Source organism: Acipenser ruthenus, chromosome 2 (assembly GCF_902713425.1).
Source record: "Acipenser ruthenus chromosome 2, fAciRut3.2 maternal haplotype, whole genome shotgun sequence".
In the NCBI taxonomy this organism is placed as follows: domain Eukaryota; kingdom Metazoa; phylum Chordata; class Actinopteri; order Acipenseriformes; family Acipenseridae; genus Acipenser; species Acipenser ruthenus.
In genome coordinates, this window is record NC_081190.1 from 47,766,554 (window position 1) to 47,782,914 (window position 16,361).

The 16,361-nt window shown below is 35.4% G+C and overlaps 1 long non-coding RNA gene across 1 annotated transcript; it reads left to right on the plus strand.

Annotated features, from left to right (window-relative positions):
* The first annotated feature begins 4,383 nt into the window (after window positions 1-4,383).
* Window positions 4,384-12,357, plus strand: LOC117408473 (uncharacterized). The gene is made up of 7 exons (XR_009308203.1): window positions 4,384-5,157; window positions 5,682-5,813; window positions 7,517-7,603; window positions 8,121-8,204; window positions 9,102-9,184; window positions 10,562-10,613; window positions 11,030-12,357. It is a non-coding gene; the product is annotated as an uncharacterized LOC117408473 (long non-coding RNA).
* The last annotated feature ends 4,004 nt before the right edge of the window (window positions 12,358-16,361 follow it).

Below are 16,361 nucleotides of genomic sequence, written 5' to 3' on the forward strand. Positions count from 1 at the left end.
ATGGAAAGCAGCAACAACTGTATAAGCCGAGAGTGCTGCTCATTCAGCCAGCAGCCACCCAGCGGTGATTTTAAGAATTGCCGTAGACTAAAAAGTGGTTTAGTTCTCAGAAAACTGCCTGACTACTTAACAGGTTTGTGGGATAGCAGCAGAGCTGAGCTAAACGAGGAACAACAGAGACAACTTAAAACTTTTCTGATTCAGCACCACAATATTTTTTGCAAAGATGAGGATGACTTTGGTAGGACTGCATTGGTAAAACATAAAATAAATACTGGCAATGCAGCACCAATCAAACAGGCCCCTAGGAGGATCCAAATAGCTAAACAAGGGGAGGTGGAAAGCATTGTCAGAGACCTCAAGAGGCAGAGGGTTATTGAGGACTCCAGTAGGGCCTCGCCCAGTGCTTAATTTGTAAATCGGGAGGTCCCGGAACACATAGTGAGCGCGTGAGGGGGGGTGTTCCGGGGGGCTCTGAGGTACCGGAACGCATGAGAAAAAAAGTGACAAACACAATGTAGCCAGACAATGTAACTATAACCTGTGTTAAGGTGTCATCTTTAGCCTTGGCTACAATGCTTGCTGCCACTAAATGGGCCTTAGTTCAGGCATGTTCAAAAACCTTTTTTCTGAGGGCTCTTTGTTGTTGTTTTTTTTACGTCGGAGGCAGAGGACGTTACTGTACATTCCACCCACTCTTTTGCTAGTTTCATCCCACCAGTCTTTTCCGGACCAAAGCTCCCTACCTTTTTGCATGTTGTACAGCTCAGCTTTGAATTTTGCATGACAAACCAGGGGTTATACGTTTGCTTTTACTTGAACTGAGCCTCCGTCCAAACTGCACCTGCTCCGGGCACTTCGTCAGTGGATGCACTTTCCTCCTAGTGATGCGTAGTTTGCGAACGTTCGTTCTTTTTGAATGACTCACCAAGGTGAACGATGGGAATCAGATCAGAGTCCCTATTGAATCTGTTCTTTTGATTCACCCTATGAACAAGCTGCGTGGCGCACAGGAGTCGAGTTACCAGCCTATCAAAAGTCATGAAATGATTCCTTACCTCTCAAGTCTAGCTGATTTGTTCGTTGTAACAAGGAAACTGGGTTGTCTCTCAGCTCGTTGAGTGTTATGAAACTGAAGACCGTATGTGCCATGTTGGATCCAAATTCCCGCTTACTTAGTGCATGATAAGAACTCTGTGTGAGCCAAAATGGCGTCAGTTACATCCTCGAGACCATAGCTATATGATCCAGACGGAGTGTACTTTCTAGAGTGCTGCTTCACGCTGTCAGAAACTCAGATTACAAGTTTGTGCACCATAATTTTATTTTTTATTTTTCTTACAGTTCTTCTTAGTTTACTATGTACGTAACCTTGTGTAAGTCTGTCAAACAAATAAATAATAAAATGAATCACTACTAGTTGTAGCCTATGTGTGTTTGTTATTTTTTATACACATACAAAATTAATCATATCTATAGTTAACTATTTTGCACAAATTATGATTAATACTTCTAAGTCATCTTGAGTAAAGTCAGCCAAATTACTAAATATTAATAATAAATAATAATAATAATAATAGAGTGTGGCAATGTGCCCTGCCCCTGTGTGCATTTGTGTGTTATATGTTGTATGTTGCATGCGTGTGTTAATGTCGGTGTATAGTCATTGGTACACGGGATATAAACGGGTCTGTGTTTCACGTGTGATTTAAAAAGTGTAGATTTGTATTTAGGCACGAGGAGAGCACAAATCACTTCACGTGCTGGTTAAATGTAATATGTGAGCACGGGGTTGCACAGAATTAATTCACGTGCTGGGATTCAAGTGAATAATTAATTAGTAATTGAATCCCAGCACAACAGTATATATAGAGACACGTTTCATTCAGTCAGGGTTGGGTGTTCAGGGCGAAAGAACGGGAGAGAGAGAGGAGGTAAAAATAATAATAACAAGAATAATAAGTAGTGTTTCTCACCGTGTTTGTTCGTCCCTGTTTGTTAGTGTCTGTCCGTTTTGTTTGTCTCTTTATTTTGGCTACCAGTGCCGTGCCCTGTGTTTTTGTGTTCCAACCTTTTATTTTCTGTTCTGTTAATTATTAAATGCTGAGCGCGATCACGCGCTCAGCTTTACCAAAACCCCAAGTCTCCGTTGTTTATTTCCTGGCTCTGGTCTGACACCACCCACTCCGGCCATCTTTGTGACATAGAGCTATACACCTCATTTCCAAAATAAATAAATACAAACATCTACTGGTATTGTAACGCTATTGTACCCAAGGCTTAATTATATAACTTGTGATTACATATTTGACCTTGAGGAATGAATGTATTTTATACATGACAATTTACAACTACGGTTAAATATTTTATAATTGAATAATGATGGCGATTCACCTTAGTCCACAAGGTGAAACATAGTATCAGCTACGATACAACAACCTTTTAGGAGGATATTGCACATTCTATATGGCAAGCCAAATTATCATTTAGAGATATCTGTAAAACATTTCAAGATATCTCAAATTGAATTCCAGATATCTTTAATTGTGCAGTTTTTAAGATATCTAAAATTAATTTAAAGATATCTGTAAATCAATTTGAGATATCTAAAAATGAAATAAAGATATCTCAAATTGATTTACAGATATCTTTAAATACTATGGAAACCATATGGATTGTGCTAGCATGGCACTCCAAACTGTCATTTAGAGATATCTTAAAATTAGTGTTTTAAAGATATCTCTAAATCATTTAAAGATATCTTGAAATAACTTCCTGTTCATTTAAAGATATCTTGAAATCGTTTGAAGATATCTTCAAATAACTTCCTGTTCATTTAAAGATATCTCTAAATATCTTCCTGTTCATTTGAAGATATCTTTAAATGGACAGGAAGTCCATTCAAAACATAGAGCATTTTCACAGGAAGTCATTTCGAGAGATTGTGAAATAACTTCCTGTTCATTTGAAGATATCTTCAAATGATTTAGAGATATCTCTAAATGAACAGGAAGTTATTTATAGATATCTTGAAATGATTTAGAGATATCTCGAAATGAACAGGAAGCTATTTGAAGATATCGTCAAATGATTTGCAGATATCTTTAAATGAACAGGATGTTATTTGAAGATATCTTCAAATGATTTACAGATATCTTTAAAACCCTCATTTTAAGATATCTCTAAATGACAGTTTGGCGCGCCATGCTAGCCAAATCCACATATTATTTAAAGATCTCTCTAAATCATTTGAAGATATCTTCAAATGAACAGGAAGCCATTTCAAGATATCTCGAAATAACTTCCTGTGAAAATGCTCTATGTTTTGAATGGACTTCCGGTCTATTTCTCCAAATGAACAGGAAGTTATTTGAAGATATCTTCAAATGATTTAGAGATATCTCTAAATGAACAGGAAGTTATTTAGAGATATCTCTAAATGATTTACAGATATCTCGAAATAAACAGGAAGTGTGTACCTTACGTTTGTTTTTGTTAATAAACGTACGCCATTTGCATTTGGAGGCATCACTGTTATAATTCTAACAACGAAGTGAAGATTGTATTTTTTTTTTTTTTTATTTAAGCCTCTTACTTTTTTGTACTGGAAAAAAGGTAAGTACATGAATAGTACCGCTATTTATGTTTATTTATGATTTATGACAGAAATAATAATCGTGTACAGTATAACGTAGGCGCGTGGGGATGTGCTTATGTGTAAAGTACAAAAACGTTCAACGAGATAAATGATTTTAGAACAAAGAATTAGTTAAGGTTTTTGTGTAAAAGAAAAAAAAGCCTAATGAAAATATAACGTGAGACCATCTGTATACTTGATTAGAAGTTAAGCGTGCAAACTTCATACAAAACAGGTACAATTATCGTTGGGTTCAATATATTGTAACGGGCACGGCTGGACTGACTCGCCGTTGCCACCTGTCGGCGAATAGGGCGCTGTGCCCGGAGCCAGTCCCCTACATTTGGTTAATGTGCATCAGAGGATGCTGGGAGTACGAACTATGGTAGGGGAGAAACGGAATTATTGTTGTTGTGTTTATTTGTTGTTACTGTAAAAGTTCCAGTACTGTTCCATGCATTTCCCTGTAATTGTTATTACCCTTCCTGTGTTGTTTGTTAAATATGTGAATGTCACCCTGAGAGGCAGAGTAGTGCTCTGGGGTGGGGAAGGGCTGTGTGTGTGTGTGTTCGAGGAGGGCGCTGACTTGCTGTTAGCTGCTTAATAAACTGCATTACCTAAAAGAGCTATTGTGTGCGTGTCTCCGTTAATCCCTGTGCTCGCTACAATATTATTATGTGTGTACGTTGTGGCAGCTTGACATTGAGTCGCTATTTATGTGACTGCGAACTATGGAGAATATTAGAACATAATTGCGTTGCAGATATGACATGTTAATTCAGACTGGTCGCGCACCACTTCCAATATGTACTTCGTTGCGATCTGGAAGCTTTTCCGACTGTTGTTGGGGGTGAGGGGTCATTAACAACATATAGGACAACATATAGGTTTCACATTTACACAATGCATAGTAATTATGCGACCTTTATGTAAATTGCACTCGTGTCCAGTTGTCGGAAAACATCAAAAAAGTTTTAGATTTTCTTATGGAAACAAAAACAGGTTAAAACAGGCAGTTAGTTTCGCACAGTGGGAAGACACTTTTGATATTCGGGCAACAGGTCGTGCGCAACGCCGCAAGACATATTTTCTTTTCATGTCCCTCCCCGGCTCCGTGCTTCTTTTCCGATACTGTGACTGTTTTCAAACTATCAACATTTCACTTATAGGCTACTAATCATTAACAGGTATATAATTAAAATATCTGTACTGTGAATGATACAGTAATGTGTGTGGTTATGCAGAGCACTACGTTCTTTTGTGGGTGTTTATTATGTAACTTTATATAACCCTTTGTAAATATTCACAGCATTATTTGATTACAGAGGTCTGCCTCATGACAGGTGAAAGAGAGCAGGTACACGGGGTTTTAACCCGCGCCCTGTCATCAGTTCGCCAAGCGGAATCTGAATTGAGGTCTCATACAACTGACGATATAGATGATTTTGATGCAGCCTCTTTTGTCAGTGAAACAAGGGCCTTGTTTAGAAGTAGATCTGTGGACTCATCACAAAGGACAGGTAACATAAAACATAAAGAAAATATGTTATATTACCAACCTGCTTTACGCCAGCCAGTTATTTTTCTAAATGTAGGCCATAATAGCCTTTTTTTATTATTAATCTAATGTTAATGATCATTTAAGTACGTTTTCATTTTCTTTTTTACAGTGTCATACATCATTTAATATTTGACAGAAAAAAGGGATAGAATATCTAATGACACTGCTTTTATTCCTTTTCTACTGCTACCTTGTTACTATAAAGCAACACAGATGTCCTCATATTTAGAATGGTGCTAAGTAATTTGTGTTAGTTATTTAAAAGTATTTTTAATGTTAATAAGGTAATTTTCTTTTATTTCGTATCAACTTTGATTTTGTGTGAACCTTTTTTCTGCTCTCCATTACTTCTAGAATAATATTCAATGTTGACTATCTGAAGTTAGAATTCTTATCCCTGATTTTTATGCCTTCTGTACTTTTAGCTGTTTCTTTCATTCTTTCTTTCTTTCTTTCTTTCTTGGAAATTGGAAACTAATGTAGGAAAGAGAGGCAGAAAAAAAGGACGGCAAAGGGGACATTTATGGAAGACTCATTTTTTCTTACTGCAAAAGAACAATGAAGAATTTGTACCACCACCGTCTGAACTATCAAGACTGACAAGAAATGGATTAGGTAGGTTACATATTCTCCTAATGATAACCCTTCCAGTGTTTAATGTGCATTTTATTTTGTACTATTTAAAAAAAAAAAAAAAAGAAAAAGCGTACAGATTAAAACCATGCATTTTATTTGCAAATGTTATGTTACACAATAAAATTTATATATTTTAATCAAACCACTGATTGTTTCTCCATTGTTTATGTTGCTGTAGGAGTTCCTAAATGTGAACAACCTGCTACCAATGAAAGATATGGTTAAAAATCTACTGTTCAGCGAAGCTGGAGTTTAAGACAGTTAGAGAATTTTGTGCAAGATAATTTTCCTGACGTTCCTTTGCATCTAACTGGCTTTACCTTTGCAAAGGCAGAGAAGGGTCGGCGTCTTAGTAAGCTAAACATAACATCTGCAGCTGACCTACAAACCAAGATAGGAAAAGGAAAGATTTTTATAGTTCCTAATCATGATATACCATTGCCAATTGAGGTAGGTCAGTTTATTCTTATGACAGATGGATCTTTACTACCTAATTATTGTTTTGTAAAGATGGATCGAGTTTTTTTTTAGATTAAATCAAAATACAATAATAGAAGCTTAAATAGTGTTCATATATATAGACAAATATGCCTACATACATACATATCCGAAATCTCTGCTTAATGTAAATGTACAGCTATAGCCAAAAGTTTCTGCATCACCTAGAATTTCAGGATTGATTGAGATTATATTTATCAATTAAACTACTTTACAAAAACTGAGGATGTTTTCCTAAGAAGCTGTAAAGATTTATACTGCAGTGCAATTCATCATACAGAGATTCGCCTAGTTTAAATTCACTACATATGTGATTCCTACCAATTTTGCAAATGTAAATAAAACTAAATGCCAGTGTATTTGATCAGTCTATTACAGTGGTCTGTTAGTAAATAGTTATACTTTGATAGAACTAGTTTTAATTGCAATATATTTTCTTAAGTCTAATATATGTCACTTCTTGGCTGGTTGACATAAACACAAAGTTTAAATCAGGGCATTAAAACACATGCTTTTTAAAATAATGTATTATTGCATTATTTAAGAAACACACTTGCAAATTGTATTTAACTTTGTTCTTTATCTCATGATGTGTGTTCAGTTATGTGTTTGTTTTATGTCTCACTAAATGTGAATTGTAACCTGCTGTAAATCCCCATTAAACCTCTCAAGTAAGAGTTCTTATTGCTCACTGTAGCAGGATAGCATCAATAAGGAGACTCAGAGCCCAGGAAGCTGCAGTTTAAAGCACCGGTGCACACATTTATTAACACAAAGAAGTGTCAGTAAGAAAATAAACAAGCACAAGTGCCAAAATAAAAGGTTAAACAAAGCTATTCTGAAGTCAGACTTGGCATTCCCATCCCTGGCCAAGTGCCACACAATACCACGTCAAACACACCTAAACACATTTCCCCAAACAAACGATCTCACTTCCTTATATAACATGTGGCTGGAGCCTAATTAACCATTAATCATTCAATTAAGGCTCCAGCCACATTCTCACATGTATTATGGATTTTAACCCCCTCCCTGCCAACCCTATATTTGCACCACAGACACACACAACATTTATCCTAAGGTTTAAAACAAATCTATGTCAATCAATACAAACATACAAGAGTACAAATAGGAAATTGCATGAGTTTTCCTCATTAGCTATGGATTTTGTTTGTATTATTCAGAGAACAGAAGGAAGGATGTTAAATGAAAGCCGTCAAGTAACAGCAGGAAGCAATGCATCAGTGACCCAATTGCAAGTTCAGGAGCAGGTAGATATGACCTCTACAGAAGAACAAATGACAGGATAGCTTCATAAATAATTATCTTATTTATATTTGTACTATGAAACCACAGGCTATTGTATCATACAACTGCTCAGTTCATCTTGTGGGTGCAGTATGACATTAATGATCAGTACACTCTTATGTTAACTTTACATTCATTGAGCAGAATTGGCTTTTAGCTCTGCCAAAAGGTTGTCATGTACTTAAATTGGTGAATATTTAGTAGTGTTCATTGCTATTTTTTCCAGGTGCATATACAAAAATTGTCAAATGGAAATATTGGTACAAGGACTTAAGAAAATCCCATTGTAGAAGACTACCACCAAAGAGAAAATGAGGTACACATTGTGTAACAAGACTCCTTTAATGTGTATGGACTCCTAAGTGAAGGAACAAAAAGTTCCTTCACTTAGGAGTCCATACACATTAAAGGAGTCTTGTTACACAATGTGTTTCTGATTTGTGTTCATTTACCGGAAAAAGTAATGATTCAATTTTTTAGGTTATGCAACAACATGCTACCAATGCAATGGCTGATCTTCTAGAAAATGAAACATCAGAAAACATCCCACAAAGGGCAGCTGAGGTAGGATAACTATATTGCTTATATTGCTTAATTGGTCTATTGTGCTTATTTATGTAATATATTAGTGTTTGCAAAGCCCTTGTCTGGTCAGTTTGGTGGGCTTTAAATGCAGTTATTGTTTTAAACCAGATCAGCAGTGATGTATTGCCCCAAAACATGATCTGATTTTTATATGTTCACCAGGTCTTTATTTGCAGTGGTTTTATGACACCTATTATATGTAACACAGAAACCTTGTGTGTGCAATATTTATGCTGATAATTAAAATATGTTAAGGCAGCCCAATTGCAAAACCAGTTACTTTGGTGGTGGATGTTCCATCTGAAATGAGCTGCCAAAAAACATTTCTCTTAGGGGCAAACAGATACCTATAGACATTTTCATTTTAAGGAGAGGTAGTTCAAATACTATTTTTACACAAAGAATGCATTTCTGTTTATATAGACTGAGATTCTGGACATTGAGCAAATATTTCAGGCTGATAGCTTCGAAAATGAACTGATTGCAGCTGGCCGATCACAGGTATCAGGTTATTCACTTACTATTGATGAATAGATTCACTATGCGATGACTATGGAACCAGTGCAAACAATAAAGTGAAGTCATTTTTAATAACACCTTAGAACTTCTTGGATTGAACATTGTACTCTGCAGTCATCATGATGTCATCCTCCAGAATTCTTAGAAAATTGCAATACTGTAGGCAAGCTGTTTTTTATGTAGCTGCAAAATCCTGTAATTGATTTTATATATATATATATATATATATATATATATATATATATATATATATATATATATATATATATATATATATATATATATAAAATTTGGCATACTTCAAGCACTCAATCTTTTATTCTAATTATACTCTTTTATATATATTTTTCTAACTAGTTTCAATTGTCAGAATGGACGACTCATCCATCAACGCCTCTCCACCACTACCTTTCTCATATGTAAATGCTGACACACCAACAGTAAGTGTACTGCTGGAACGAAGATACAAAGACCCTTTCCTGGCTGGACTCCTCCCTGGGAGAACAGGAAGAAGCACTCCAATGACTTGTAACCTGACCTCTGATTGATCAACCTAAGTTGAAACTACAGATACAAGAGAGCTGCTGTGGATGTACTGTTTTTTAGGTAAGGAAAATAATTGCTATCATACGCTTCATTCAGTATTTTACTAAAATATTCTTTTCCAAGCATGAAATTCTTTAAAGACTGAAAAGCATATATATTTTTTTTATTAAGCCTATTTAAAAAAAAAAATTGCAGACAGCTAATGTGTTGTAGCTAGATGTGGTGGTCTTTGTTTAAAAGGAATCATTTTATCTACATTTTGGAATGCTTAATGCAAATATTATTATTATTATTATTATTATTATTATTATTATTATTATTATTATTATTACAGTAGTAGTATTTTTACTTGAAGTTCAAAGGATGTATTCTTAAAACTACACATCTAACTACATTAGTTTGTCTGCAATTTCAAAAAGAAAGCTTAATAAAAAATGCATTTCAAAGTCTTTCAAGATTATTCTGTTTGGAAAATAATATTTCAGTAAAATACTGAATGACGAGTGTGATAGCAATAATTTTACTTACCTAAAAACAGATCCACAACAGCTCTCTTGCATCTATAGTTTGAAAATGGAGGACAGACTAATAGCACATTAACAGCAACTCCTCTGCATCTGTAGTTTCAGCGGAGCAATAGGACTTCAACCTAAGGTGGCCAATCACAGGTCATGTTACCAATGTCATTGCAGAGCATCTTCCTGTCCTGCCAGTAAAGGTTTGTGGTGCCAACATGTTTTTAATTAAAAAGTGCTGTTTTAATGTTTTGAAAATCTACGGAAAAGTTACAAACCTTTCTGCTATTGCTTGGAAGGCAAGAAACAAAATGTTTGTTACGGCCTGAGTGGTTTTAGTTTTTGAAAAATGTATTTTATAATTCGGTGTTCATAAGTTATTGATTAATGTTTTCATGCAAAATATTATATTTAGCTTAGTCTTTGTTTAAACTATGTAATAATTTTCAGCGCACTCATAAGATCATTCATTTTGAAATGGCTTTGCTCAAGTATATTACATTTGAAGTTTTTTATGTTGTTACTGTTATGGTATAAGCTTTTGTTGTTTCCCAGGTTAATAATTGTGTTGCCAGAACTTTAAACCTCTCCATTATTGCTGGATTGTCTTCCATGCTAATACATACAGTATATTGAATTCAAAGAAATAGATTGAATGAAAAGAATGGTTAAGGTATTTTAATCAGTGGTTTTAATTTCAGTATTTTCTGCAATGTTACATATTAGATATTTTCTCTAATATTTCTCTCCCATAAGGTTCAGCTCCACCAGTCTGTTCTGGGAGAAAAGGAGTAGGAGCTTGAAAGAGGTATGTATTTTTTTTATTTTTTTAACTCAGTTAGAACTCATTATTCGGCAACTCTAAAATTGCAGTTTAGGAACACTGCCAAACTGACCTTTTTTTGACTAAAAAATATGTTATATTACCGTATTAAACTTTTTGAAACTGCACGTAATTAAAAAAAAAATGAAAGAACGAAACCCTCGGTAGAGACTGCACTGGGTGATAATCCATACATCGTAAGAGGCTCTTGGGTGTGTATTTCATGTTCACTATAGTGATCTCTTCAAGAAACACGGTGTCTCTCACAATTGAGATGCCATGATAGTGGATATTTTAATAACATTCAGCATATTTCTGCAAAATATGAAAGTTGAGGAATGAAAGGTATAACTTAGAGACAACTTACTGTAATGTAACATTTGTGTTTCTACCTTACACAGCTTTCTCTGAACTGGATGTGTTATTGGAAGAAGAAGTTACAGTTGAAGTTAAAAGACACACTGTTCTAGAAGATGTACAAAGAATTTACAGTAATCAAAGTATCATCAATAAACGTTTACATGTTAACTTCATTGGGGAAGAAGGAGATGACTTTGGTGGGTTAACAAAATATCTCTTTTCTTCTTTTTGGAACAGTGCTTTCATTCAGTGGTTTAAAGGTGAGGATGCTCTTGTCCCATGTATACCAGTAAATCAATATGCCAAAGCGCAGGACATTTTTTCTGTTGTTGGTAAAGTTTTGTCACATATGTCAGCTTAATCATTGCGTGCCACCCAGATTTTGTAGATCAACACTGCTATCTGTTGTGTTTAATACCTCTATGATTGATAGTAGAACGCTGTTGGATGACTTTATGCTCCATGTAACAGTACCTGAACGAGCCTTGCTGCAAAAGGCTTTGAATAGTTTTGAAAAACTAAGCATTTCTGAAAAATCTGACTTGCTGACCTTTTATTCTGTGAATGGCATGCACACAGTTCCTTCAGCTAAAGATTTTAGAGAGCAACTGGTTCTTGTAGCACAAAATGAACTGGTAATAAAACCAATGTTCTTGAATTGCTTTATGAGGCAGGCTATTCCAGAGTCTCATATGAGAGCATTTTGTTCACAGTTAGATACAGACTTAATTTCGTAGCTGTACTGGCAAGAGATGCCTACTGCAGAACGTGTGTTGCAGTGTATAACAACTTCTGAAAATGACCTGTAACCTGAAGAAGAAGTTGCTTATTACTATTTACGTGACTTCATCAAGTCAGTGGATCAGGATGAAATGTCCAAAATTCTGCATTTTGTTACAGGATCCCCATTACTGCCAAATGATGGCATTACAATAGTATTTAATAGACTTTGTGGTAGCCTGAGGAGACCTATTGCACACACTTGTAGCAATACACTAGAGATACCAGTAAGCTGTGCTTCATTACAGGACTTCAAACGAGAAATGAAATCCATTCTAAATTCAGAGAATGCATTTATGACAATGATTTAAGGTAGTGGTTAGAATCACAGCAGCTATATCTGAAGTCAAGTGACGTGAAGAATCATTTGACAAGGGATGTTTTTATATAAAAAAAAAATATTTTACTTGTAAATGCCCAACTACTTAAGCCTGCTTCTTTCATAATGATCTGTAAAGCCTTGATAACATGACTTCCCAGGAACACCACAGCGTAAAGCCTATTAAAAAAGGAGGGTCAGCAATCATTTGAGATAAAATTTATAGTTTTCTGTTCCAATTCCCTTTTAATCCATTCCAATTACTTTTATGACATAGGCTTTTTATTGAGCATATATATATATATATATATATATATATATATATATATATATATATATATATATATATTACACACAGTAATCTGTCGTTTATCCGCTATGATCAAGCTCTTCAGTAACATTAGTTTGTTATTGAACAGAGAAGATTAGTTCAGAGATTGTAGATCCTACCAAAGTTTTTCTACACTTTCGTGGTATGTGCTCCGTGCGCTACCATTGCTGGTAGTGTCACGTGAGCTGTTCAGTGTGTTGATGTGCAAATAAAACCTGTTCGCCTGCGGGGCATATCAACTCCGTCTTGATCTCCTGCCTGTCACTCAGCAGCAGATGCATGCATCCACATGACAGACGTCTACCCTGTCACAAGCATTAATACCGTGTATCTTTCTAGACAAGTGATTTAGGGGAGCTCCCTAATAAAAGCCCAATCTCAAAACAATAATTATGTGAATATAGTAATTGTTACAACCGTGTATAATGATATTTAAATCAGGATTCATTTAACCAACTTTTTACATAACCACCCTTACTCTGGTTTCACCGCAGTCGTGTGTGTGTGTGTATATATATATATATATATATATATATATATATATATATATATATATATATATATATATATATCTATATCTATAGATATATATATATCTATATATATATATATCTATATATGTATTATGTATGTGTATGTGTATATATATATATATATATATATATATACAAAACAGTTGTCAAACACGTGTAACTTGTCATGCAATTACACAATTACAATACACACATTTTTCAAATCAATTCAACTTGCTGTTACATATAAATATGCTTGTTCAATAAAGAAAAAATCTAAACAGACTTACTACTAAACGGGTGATGTTCCTCTCATCTGAGTCTAAGAAATAATCACGTTAAATTTAAGGTGTAAAACTTAACTCACCAAGTGATGGTGGAAAATATGACAAATCTGCCTTCCAAATGTTTGATTGCATTGTCTTATCACCTACTTTAAAGTTACAGGGCTGTTCAGCCATTTAATTGAAGTAACACTGTTTTGTTGCATTTTACTGTCTGAGCTTATGATGTACCAATTAAAACCATACATTTTCAATGGAATTTGGAACAATGGAATGGAACCTTGCCTCTCATGGTTTATCATACTAATGGTATCAAATTGTTTGAGCAAATGTCCTTTGTTGTGTAAGGCATTTTCTTTCTTTCTTACAAAAAAGTTTATTTTGAAAATATGAGGTCAAATTGTTTGTATAAAATGACCTCTTTGGGGATTCAACATTGTATGTAACCTTTTTACCCAAGTTGAAGAAAGAAAATGTGTGAGTTTTATTTTTTTCCTGACTTTGGATAAGAAGTTAATTGCCAAATTCACATACTTGCTGTTTAACTTTTGTACCAAAATGATGTTGTAAACATTTCATATTTATGAAAATAATGCTGTCTTAACTTTCAAACAGACATTAAGGGTGTTCATGTTAAAAAAAACACAAATAAATAAACATGTTTTTGAATGATAACATTGTTATAGTCCTCAGTCATATCTTTAATGGTAAAATATTACAATCAGAACAGAAGCATTTAAATACAGTTTGATGTTATAAATACAATGTGTCCTGCTTTCATATTGGACTGGACAAATTATATGAAAGTTTTTACCACAGGTAACTATGACCACCAATCATCTCTTTGTGTACAATAAATAAATAAATGCAGGATCAGTTCCTCAAAAGTATTACTTTTTTTCTAGAACAATAGTGATTAAGTGGAATTGTTAAGATATGTAGGTAAAAGTAAAGTGCAAGATGGTGACTTTGCAGTCTTTGGATGTTGCTTGGTAGTTATAAAGACTTTAAGCCGTAATTTCCCACAGCTAGTGTACCCTCCAGCTTACAAAACCACACAGGTCTATGTCCACTTGCAGTTTCTAGACACCCTTATGCTAGGTGTAATTCATGACCAAATCATAAAACAACTTCATTTGCTCCGACCGCACCTAGGCAATCATGGAAAACAAGCTTCCTGAATTTTGCTGTGCTGTGTCTTGAAAACTTAAGTTCCAGAATGATCATATTAAAACAAATAGGATGGTTTTATTATTTGTTTCAATTTAATAATTTAATTTAATAATTTGGGGGTGCACTGGAGGTATCGTTAGAAAACATAAACTCTAGTGTTTTGTGAATGCAACGTGCATATTTATCTCTAAAGTCTCCTTCAAGTTGGATTTCCTCTTTAAGGGTATTAAGCTGCTGAGTAGTTAAATTAAGTGGATTCGAATGCTCTTCAGTTTCTGTCATACTAAAAATATCTGTTGTTTGGACTCCAGCTCTTTGGAAATGTAATATCAAATGTTCTTCAAATTGTTTACCATCCAAAATGTTTGCCCCTGATTCAGCAGAGCTTGCAAGTGTTGCAGCCAATCCATCTGACCAAATTTGTTCAGGTGTTCTGTTCCTTTCTGTTCGGATTTTATGTTTATTCCATCCTTGTCTGAATAATTGTAATCTTTTATTAATTTCTGGAAGGTACACCAACTGCAAGCATGCTTTGTGAACATCATTATCTGTCTCTAATATACTAAGATCTTCTAAATCATAGAATTCCTTGTACAAGGGCTCTACAACTTGTAGGAACACATCTTTCCAAAGTCTTTCTATTCTCTGGTTATAAACAGATACTCCAGTTATGTGGCTGCCACGCTGGAGCCCTCTCAAGATGTTCATAAGCAAGGCTACCTGTATGTTTTCTCCACCATGGTCTGACCTCATGCGAGACGGTAACCCATATTCTGCCACTGCTTTGGAGAAAGCCTGTAGAACTGTGCTTGAGCTATTGTCTGTGGCACAATGCAAATATGGAACAAGGCGAGAAAAACCATCTATGGCACCATGGATAACAAATCCCCACCTACAATCAAAGGTAAACATTTTTAAAAAGTTATTTTTACAGTAATAAGATAGGCGTATTGTGAACAATACATATTTTTTCACCAATAGCAGTCAGAGCATTTTAACACCAATAAAGGTTAAATATTCAGATTATATTGTGCCTCTATATGGGGTGAAATGCAGAGTTCTCAAGTTTATTTTAATTAGGCAGTATTCACCTATCTACCAGGACTGGCACATATAGGTTCTGTTTCATTTTCAAGAATATCCAGGAAAATGGATATCTGGCACCTATTACAATGCTGACAGAACAGCAATATCGTTTGTGTTAATTTTTAAAGGGTTATAACTAAAAAATAATCACATTGTTTACATATAAAACTGTGTGCAGTAGCCACATTTTGTTACACCTGATTTCAGTTACTTATTTGCCCTTTGGAATGACAATCTATGGATTTCATGAAGGATTTCATGAAGAATCTGCCCTCCAGTCGGTACAAGTGAAGATTACGATCCTGACTTTGTCACAATTTAATTATATGACCTCTTCTCAAAACAATGACACAGTTTTTTTTTTTTTTTTTTTTTTTTTTTATAAATTTAGTCGTCGCCAATTATTTTTACCCCGGTTTTCACCCCAATTTAGCATGCCCAATTATTATCTGTATCCCCGGCTCACCGCTCGCAACCCCCCCGCCGACTCAGGAAACGGAGGCTGAAACACGCGTCCTCTGAAACGTGCTCCTTCCAAGCCGTCATTTTTCGCACTGCAGATCCACAGCAATGCTACCAGACCTATAGTGCCGGAGGACAACACAGATCTGGCGGCTCCGCTGCAGAGCCACAGGCGCCCTATCGGCCACAGGGGTCGCTGATGCGCGGTGAGCCGTGGATTCCCCTGCCGACCTAAGCCCTCCCTACACGGGCAGCGCTCAGCCAATTGTGCGCCGCCCCCTAGGAACTCTCGGTCACGGTCAGCTGTGACATAGCCTGGATTCGAACCAGCGATCTCCAGGCTATAGAGCACATCCTGCGAGGAGCGCCTTTACTGGATGCGCCACTCGGGAGCCCTGACACAGTTAATTATGAAGATTCTGACCT